A 10,286-nucleotide genomic window follows, 5' to 3' on the forward strand; every position below is an offset into this window, starting at 1 on the left:
CATCATTTTTTACTTTTTTTTTATTTCTTTCATTGTACATATTCTTTCATTGCATTTTACCTTCTTTATTTTTCTTTTTTGTATTTTGTTCATGCATTTTATCCTTTGATTTTCTTACATTTTGTATATACTTGCTTTCATTAAATGAAAAATATTTATAAAAAAATTCACCATTGTGCACTTATGTATAGTCATGCTACTTTCATATTTTCTATTGGGCTTGATCTCATATCTCTCTTTCATCTTATGCTATATTGCCTTAGAATACTTGATTTACTTATCTTACCCCATTTGATATTTGATGTGAGTTTGCTAGTGTGGTTATTCAAATAGGTTGTTGATTCTAAGTTTGGGGGTGTACTTTTTCCTAATGGATCACTACCGGGCTTCATGTCTTTGCCACCACGGTATATTCTTTCCATCTTTTCCATTGTTCTCATTGCACATTGAGACAATATGCGGTTTAAGTTTGGGGGTAAGGTGACTTAGTGACTTTGTTGCATTCTACTTAAGTTTGAGACTTAATTGCATGATTGAGATTTGGGATCCATTTGAGCTATAATTTATTCTTTTGAGGTCCATGATACTTAGAATTTAAAAATTGCTTGACTTGAGAGTCCAATACTCCTTGTATGCCTTGTGGATGCCATTTAGGAGTAAATTTTTCGAATGGTTGATGTCTTACTTACATTTGTGGTCCACATCATCTTGATCTTGTGATTATTTTGAGATTCACTCTAGGATTATACACTAGCACAGGCGCACACTAGCATTCATTTATTGGATACATGCTTTGTTGATTATTGAATTGGTTATATCCCAATTGAGCTAGTAGTGCATTGAAAGCTTTCATTTTGACAAAAGTGGATAACAATCCCTTTTCATTGAGTAGCCGGGATTCTAACCTCATCAAGCACTAAATTTCTCGCCCGAAAGGTGGAAGGCCCAAACTCTAGGTTAATAATTGAATGTTGAAAAAATAATAATAAATAAATTGTTGCAAAAGCAATAAAAAAGTAAGGACTTCTCCTAAAAGGCGAGAAGTGGGAAATGATTAGATAGAGGTTGTTTTGATTTGTAGCCTAGTCGATTTGAACTTGTAAGCCCTTAGGGGTGTTTAAACACCTAATGCCCTAAAGCCGTCCGGTTTGGGAGTCATTGACCTAATGCTCAACCTCATGGATCGCTAGAAAGCTTAATAGATTAACACATTGTACCATGCTTCCATCTTTGATCCTCTAGGATAGTAAAAAAATAATAATAATAAGAAGAAAAAAAAAATTGAGTAAAAAGAATAAGTGCACCTAGTTGAATAAGTTTTAATAAAAGGTCTACTCTTTGTTTTGATGATCGGGACTAGATTTGTATGCTAGTTTGAGGGTAAGGATGTTATCATTTCTCTAGTTGGCTTAGATAGCAACATATTTGATGCCATTCCACTTAAAAGAATTCTAGATAATGAGTACTGAAAAGTGCGTATTTAAACCCCTTGAGCTTAGGCATTCTAGTACCTTTATCTATCTTACTTTACCATTTTAGATTGATTTCGTATTATTTCCATTTTCAGACACTTATCCCGAAAATATGCTAACTCAGCCAAATAAGAGCTTAATTGAAGCAATTCTAAGATTAAACAAAGAAAGGAGCAAAGTGGAGAAAGAAAGAAGCAAAATGAAGCAAAGCAGCAAGTTTGATCAATTCAAGTCCAAGGTTCGATCGATCGAACATTGATCGATCTCAGCACTTCAAGATAGATCCAAGCCTTGACCCAAAGCACTTAAGTCCAAAAGTTCGATCGATCCAACATCATTCTTCGATCGATCGAACACCTTTGTCCTTATCCAAATGATTGATCCTATCCACAGCTGTACCACCCACTAACTACTTTTGTCCTTTTCCCATAAATATTCCCATAAATATCTCGGATTTGTCTCTTTCCAAAAAGCTCAGCCAATTGGATCGATCCAGCCTAAGTTCTATCGATCTCACTTACTTTCGATCGATCGAACTTCCTCCAGTACGAAAAAGTTAAAATTCCATCTCATTGAAAGTTATCCTTTATCCAATCATTAGGGAATATTGTGTACACGACCCTAGCTCATTTTGGGTGTCATTTTAACCTACCTATATAAGGATAAGGATTGTTTTTTCAAGGGGAGCCAACATTATATTTTTTCATACCATCTCTTGGAGAGGAAGTTTAGAGGAGGAGGAGGCTAGAGACACCATTGGAGATCTTCATCAACAAGGACCAAACCTCTTCCATGGAGTTAGCCCTTGAGGGTTGGAGCATCATCACCATGAGTGGCTAGACATCCTCTTGGGGCTAGAGTTAGCCCCAAGCATGCTTTCTATATCTTAATCTTGTGTATTATTGAGGGATTAGTGTTGTAATTAATGTTTTGACACTTGATATATACAGATCTTGTTTAATCAATGATTTGTGTGGTTTAATGCTTCCAATTGATCATTTCATTCTATTCATATGTCTATGTATGCTAGAATTGATGTTCATATTCTTGTCTCTAGATTTTGTGTTGTTGATGCATGTCTATGTGTATTGATGCCATGGATTTAGAGATTGTCAAAATATTGTGCTTAAAAGAATGCTTTTGTGATTCTCTTGATGGTTCATCCTTATCTCTTGATGGATTGTGCCTCTCCCATAGTTTATTTTCATGCTAGTAGTGTAGTTGTAGTGTAGTGTTAAATGGGAGGACAATCTATGCTTGTTGTTTGATGATCCAAGCTTTTGAATGCAATTAGCATATATCTCTAATCTTGTTTTGTATTTGGATTGTGAGCCTAATGAAAGGATTAATGACTTGGTTTGATTTATTGTGCCTTTCACATGTTGTTTAGACAATATATGCTTCATTGCTTAGATATATTGTGCCTTTCACACGATGTTTAGACAATACATGCTTAACTAGTCATCTTTGCTTGTTGAATCAACCAAATACACACACACCAATATTGCAACATCCTAATTGCCCTCATTAATCACTTGTTCATAATATAGAAATGCATTGCTTGGTGGTGATCTCTAAACCCCAAGGCTCTTCTCTCTTTTACTTACTCTTAATTGCACTCTTTTGCTATTACTTAGTTTAATTTAGTTGCTCTTTAATCAACCAACCAACCAACTGTTTGATCACTCGACCTACTAGCCCAAATTGCGATTCCACAATCAACTCCGACATTGCTCAATTCCCATAATCCCTTGGGACGATCCCGACTCACTCTTGCTACGTTAGTAGTAATGTTGGTAGTGGTTTTTATAAATTTAAACTTGACCCAAAAAGGCTTTCCTCGAACCGCACATTCACTACATCAATTTTGGCGTGTAGGAACGGCACTTATAGCCCGTCACTAGAGTTGTTTTGATTTACATGATCATTTTCTTAATCTGTGGAGGATCATATTGCTTGCTTGATGTTGAGATTTTGGGAGATTGCTTGGAAAGAGTTGAAAAATTGCATACTTGAGGTAGTTTTCTCTCAATACTTGTTTTGTATATTGGTGCCTCTCTTGTGAGAAAGAGGTCAATGTTTGTGGGTATCATTTATGGAAACCCTCACAAGACTTCACTCGTCCATTAGAGGTAACCTAGGTGTTTAAAAGGCTTGTTGCATATGTTAAATGCAATCGTGTTCCCTACGAAAGTGGCGTTATCATTTTATTACTTTCTAGTTCATAGTTACTTAGTTGTTTATTTCTTTCTTCTCCTTGTAGTTTATTACTAGGGACTAGCAATATCTAAGTTTAGGGGTGTGATGAGTGCTCAAATGTGACGCATTTTAGCACTTAAGATAGGGTATTTTAGTCCATTCATCTATCTTACTTTTACGTCATAGATACTTATTTATGTTATTGCCTATTTCAGGTGAATAATGTTCAAACAGGCTAACAAAAGCCATTTATACCATTTTTTGAGTTAAGGAGCAAAGTTGGAAAGAAGTCAAGAAAATTGCATCAGGGGAACTTCGATCGATCGAAGGGAAGTCCCGATCGAAGTGATCTTCAATCGATTGAAATGAAGGCTGTGCCAGCTCAGCAAAGTGGATAAGGCCCGAAGATATTTTTGATACCACATCAGCTTCGATCAATCAAAGTTAAGTGTTCGATCGATCGAAATGTCTGCTGGCAGTAAGCTGTCTAATTCCAGAGCGCGCCAATTTCTACCTACCGTGCATAGCTGCGAATTTTCTCCAATTAGAGGCTAGTATTCTGACTTGGTCCTTACTCAAAGAAGTGTGTAATTGATTTATTGAACATAATTGTAGTAGATAGATATTAGAAATTATTATTACAAAATATATAATAGATAGTTTTTCTCTTTAAAATTAAGGTTTTGAAGAAGAAAGCAATGATGAAGATGATGATGCCAACCTCCAAGCTAGCCCTTGAGGGTTCCATGTCCACTTCAATGAGTGACTAAATCCTTCTCCTGGGGCTAGAGATAGCCCCTAGGCTTGCTTCTCAAACCTAGCTTTTGTGTATTTTGGGGATTTTAGTTGTAATAGATGTTTTGACCATGAATAAATATAGATCTTGTGATTTCTACTTGATGTGACGACCCTGATTTTTAGGCCAGCGTGTCCTATGATGAACCGAAAATTGACCCGATAACAGATCCGATATGCGGAAGCGAAAACAGAAAATAAGACTCTAAGAAGTCAAAGTGACCTTCCATGAGGTCGTGGAACTCAACAAGAACTGATGCGGAAGCAAAAGATCGAAAATATGACAAATAAACCCCTAGGGGGCAAAATGGTCATTTCTGAAAACTATAGATTCGGGTGCCACTGAGTACACCGCTGGAAGGACAACAAAAAACTAATTAAGATGGACTCAAGAATCGCATGATTCGGAGTCCGAACGAAGGAGAAACAACATGACGACGAAAAACGGACACTTAAAGCTTTAAGGGAAAACTGGTAATTATCCATAAATATCCGGGTGTAACCGAGCACACCGTTGGATAGATGACGAAAAATTAATCAAGTTCAAAAAAAAATTCACTTGAATCGAAGTCTGGACGAAGGAGAAAAGCCCAAAAGAAGAATTAACGTCACGGCGGCCCGACGAGGGGCCATGACAGCCCCATGCGAACGCCCATGCATGTGCCCATGAACGCCGTGCGCGCTCTCGATGCACCATGGCTGGCAGCAGCCCATAAAGCTGCTGTGTGGTTTTTTTTTCAGAAAATTCCAGAACAGAGCCTGAATTTGGAGGCCTAGATGAATTTTTTTGCAAAAACACAAAGAAGAAACCCCCCTCAAAATTGAGTTTTCTACGTAACGTGCGTGAGAATTCAAAAAAACTCATTGTGAAATGGCCAAAATGCCCTCCCAAGAAATCTGGTCAAAAGAGCTAAAAAGCTGCTAAAATGAAACTGGAAGCTGAAACTTCAAGAAGGATTTCTGGTACCAAGACGATGTTTTCTAGAAAAACACTAAGAAGAAACCCACCCTAAAATCACGTTTTCTAAGCAACTATGTCGAAAGAAGAAAATAAAACTGATGTGAAAAGTCTATAATGCCCCTAGAACAGATTATGCAATAAAATTGAAAAATGGTTCCATAGGAAGCTTAAATCACAAATGAAAGGGTTTTTCCGGGAAACGATCATGCACGCAGACGTAAATGGTGATTTTGAGTGCGCGGGAATAGTCCGCAGCTCCCGGAAATGGCCGAGTCAAAATCCAACCCCCCAACCGCCAAAAAGGCGAAAATAAACTTGAAATTGAAAATATGGAAACCAAAATTGACAAATGATTTCAAATTACCGTTTGGCCCTTAGCTACACTTCAAACATGATTAATGACACTCTACAAAAGAATAAAAATGAAATTCCCACACCCAATGCAAAAGTTATGACACAATGTCTAAGCATTTTTCAACATTTTCATATTAAGCCTTGAAAACGAAAGTGCATAGAAAGCAGGATACATGTCATTGGCTTCCAGCCTCATCTCATACATGTCAAATACATTGTAAAGAGTGTACTTATGTACACATTACAAAAATAGAATCAAATTTACACATTTTGACATATAAAGCTATAAATGGCATTTCAAGCCAACATTTACAAGAAATGAGAACTTCAAGTTTACAAATCATCCAAGCATGATGTGAATCCCGAATCTTGATCCCGGTACCTGAAAAATGTCCCCACTACGTGGGTGAGTAACATAAAGCTACTCGTAGGAGATGAACATGCATCGACCTAGCATTTTACAATTCTATCACCTTAAGGTGAAACATGTTAGAAGGGCTCATGCCACCTAACGTCTATGTCAAAGTGAGACTCAGGGATCATCCTAAGCTACTCATGCAATTGAAATGAACTACGGCATACAAGTATACATGCTCAAGTACACTAAACCGTATTAAAACATGATACACGACATTCAAGTACACATGCTCACAAGTATACTAAATCATGTTAAACGGGATTAGACAGCTTACTGCCAATGATTTCTATGAGATACGTATCATTACTTTCGTGAGAAAGTACTCTGGTTGCTCCCGATGTCCATAGGGGCATAAATGCAAAATTCTTTAGAAACTTTTTCTTTTCATGGGGTGTTTTTCATAAATATCTTTTGAAGATATTTTAATTCAGGGGTATCTAAGAAAATATCTTTTGGAAGATATTTTCATTCTGGGGCAGTTTCGCAGTTTTCACTTTTTGGAGGGGTCATTGTGCAATTAATGAAAGTTATTGCTCAATGCCTTGTTTTGAGCCTGGATCCTCGTATGGGATTCATTTTCACATTTTGTCAAGTTGTGGACTCTTAGAATTTCCTCCTGGACGATGTTTTCCAGTTTCAGGGTTTCTGGCCCCGGTTTGCGTCAATCTTGTTTTGGGCATAACTCTCTGCTTGGGACTCGGTTTTTGACGCCGTTTCTTCTGTTGTTCATATTTTCTCATTTGGAATCTTTTTTGTTCACAGAGTTTTGCTGTTTGAGCGCGTCTGCTCAGATTTCACTTTTTCAGACCTGGTAGGGCCCGTTCAGGACACTTTTTGAGTTTTTCTATAAATAGGGGGCCTTTAAGTGAAAAATCAGATTTTTGCTCTCTCTCTCCTCTCTCTTGGCCGGATCTAGAGGCAACCATGGCTGCCATCTTCTCTCTCTTCGTTTGAGCTTCTTCCCTTCAATGAAATACCTTAATGCCTTAGTGTTTATTGTTCCCCTCGGCGAGGCCTTCGATTCCAACCGATTGGAATCTCGTTTTGGCCATTTCTTGAGTTCGGGTTTGAAGTCAAGTTGTGTTTTGATGGGGCTTCCTTGGGATTCATGTTTGTGGTGTTGTCCCCGACAAAACCTAGGAGTTTCGTCAGATTCAGAGCCGATTTATTTTGGTGGGGATTTAAGATTTCATCTCAAATGGAGGTAGGGAATGTTTTAGGCTTTTGTGTGTGTTGTATTGAGTGTTTAGCATGATTATACAACTTATATATGTGCCTTGTATCAAATCTAGAAAGTTAGTAATTTTTAATTCTTTGTATAAGATTTAAAATTCATGATGATATATAACTTTGATTTGAATTGTGGCATGGTAGAAGATCTTGTTTTAACATATTGGTTAACATATATTAAATTTGGATTAATTAAATAAGAATTGCTTTTTTTAATCAATATTTATCTTTTGTGAAAGATTAAAGTTCATGGTCGTACCTTGCACGAAATTGAGTTGTATTATGCTTCTAAATTAAGTTTTGGCATGTTTGTTAACATACTTTAATTTGAGAGCATTTGGTTGAGTTTGAAAATTTAGAGACTTTAATTAAGAGAATTAATTAAAATCTAATTTTGTGGTTTCATGGGCCTAGTTAAGCTTTTGTGTGAATATAAGTAATGACCATGATATGTCTATTAGCATATATTAAATTGGGGCCAATTGGAAATGATTTGAAATCTAGAGAGTTTAATTATTTTTATGTAATTAGATTCTATCTTGTTTATCCATGGATTTAATCATGTTTTAGAAGGTGCTTCTATTTTAAGATCATGGATTTAGACTTGTGAAGTATTCACTTGATTGTGTTATATGCATTGAAGGGCATTGTTGTTAAATTTATATTTATGAAAGTATGTTTCTAATATGAATATATTGTTGGCTTTTGATTTCGTAGCATTATGGATATGAAATGTTTATTATGCACAATTGAGAGTTATATTGCTAACTTGTTACAATGTAGTTATGAACTTATTTGACTTATTTTGGAATCTTGGAACATTGTTGAGTTGAGATGGCTAGGGTTTGGCTCTAGTACGGGGACGTGAGTCCTCTAAGTCATTGAGATAGTGCACACTTAGGGTGGTCTTCCCTGCGGGTTAGTGCCCGGAATAACTATTGAGGTCTCGGCAGAATTCCGAGCGTGATGTCCAAGTCTTCCACTATTTGTTTTCGCATTCAATTCCAAGTTGACAATCATGTTTACCTTGTTGACTTGTGGTTTTGGTTATTGGCGATTTTGATGTTGTTAAGTACATCCATACTAAATTGATATATTTAGTTGATTTCACACTTTTAGATTTCTAGTTAATGACCTAGAGAATCTATGTCTTGATGTGTGGTATTAGATATTCTAATTATGCTAAATTGTTATATTTAGTTGATGTTGCATTTTAAACTTCAAGTTGATAACCTTGAGAATCTATATGTTGTTGCTTTGTGTAAGCATGCTCCTATGTTGTTGCTTTGTGTAAGCATGACCCTATGTTGCTAAAATTGCATGAATGAGGTAATTGATGCTAGAAATGATCTTAGGTAGCTAGGATACTCCTTAAGTCTCACCTTTGACATAGACGTTAGGTGGAATGAACCACAATGATTAAATCATGCAAACTTGTAAAATGTAGGTCGATGCGTGCTCATTTCCTATGAGTAGCTTTATGTTACTCACTCCTACGATATTGGGGCATATTTCAGGTACAAGAATTAAAGTTGAGACTTCAATTATGCTTAGATGGCTTGTGGACTTGAAGACTTCCATTTTTGTGAAGGTTGGCTCGGAATGCCAATTGTAGTCTTAATTGTCAAATGTGTATATTTGATTCGAAACTTGTAATGTGTGCCTAAGCACACTTTTGATTCTCATTTCATGTATATGACATGAGGCCAAGGGCCAAACTTCTTTTAGAATCACATTTATGTCATGGATGTTGATTTTTGCTCTTAATGAGATTATATGAAATTCATGCGTTTTAGTATGCTATTTTGCACCGGGGCGTGTAGTGCGTATGAAATTCGCTATCTAAAATTCATTTAACATGTATGAGGTGTGGCCAAAGGCCAAACGGTATTTTGAAGTCAATTCATAGTTTTGAATTCCAAGTTTTCATTCCAAATTACATTTTTGGCATTTTGGCCGTTGGGGGGTCATATTTTGCATCGACCATATATTTGGGCCATGAACCATTGTAGCACACCTTACTAGGTAAGTTATGTTTGTGTGCATGGTCGTTTCCGGGCAAAGCTTCTTCTTTGGTGAAATGAGCCTCCTACGGACTCATTTTATACTTTTGTTGCATAATCTAACCTAAGGGTATTTTGGGAATTTCCTTTGAGAAAATAATTCCGTTCTTCACATGGTCACTTAGAAAATGTGATTTTAGGGGGGTTTTCTTCTTCGTGTTTTTCCAGAAAATGTCATCTTGGCATCAGAAACCATTTCCGAAGTTCAGCTCTCAGTTTTTAAATTTAGCAGCTTTTTGGACCCTCTGGACCAGTTTTCTTGGGAGGGCATTTTGGGCATTTCACAGTGCATATTTTTTTATTTTCCTCAAGAGTCATGTATAAAACTCAATTTTGAGGGGAGTTTTTTCTTTGTGTTTTTCCAGATATGTCATCTTGGCCCTCAAATTTCCATTTTTCCCGGAAAAACCCCTGCTGCCAGGTTTTTGGGTCGCACCCTTACTGCCCCTTCACATCTAAACGTTTAGATGGGGTCTCGTAACTGGTTACATGTGCATGGGCAGTGTTTTGGTTAAGATTTTTGGCCTCCTAACCCTAACTGGTTAGATGCTCTTGGGTTGGTATTTTTTGACCGTTTTGCCCCTGTTTCTTCCGTTAACCATATTTTCTTCATCCGAACTCCGAATCAAGTGATTTTTGAGTCTAAGTTCATTGATTTTTCATTGTCTTTCCAATGGTGTGCTCGGTAGCATCCACTTTTAAGCTGGAAATGATGTTTTTTCCCCTAGGTTCATTCTTGTTCATTTTGGAAACATTGATTCCACATTTGATTCCTTTAGGTTCCGTGACCTCCT

This window comes from Cornus florida, unplaced genomic scaffold (assembly GCF_030987335.1).
Source record: "Cornus florida cultivar Cherokee Brave unplaced genomic scaffold, ASM3098733v1 CherokeeBrave_3.0.0_Hap2_Chr05, whole genome shotgun sequence".
Lineage (NCBI taxonomy): Eukaryota > Viridiplantae > Streptophyta > Magnoliopsida > Cornales > Cornaceae > Cornus > Cornus florida.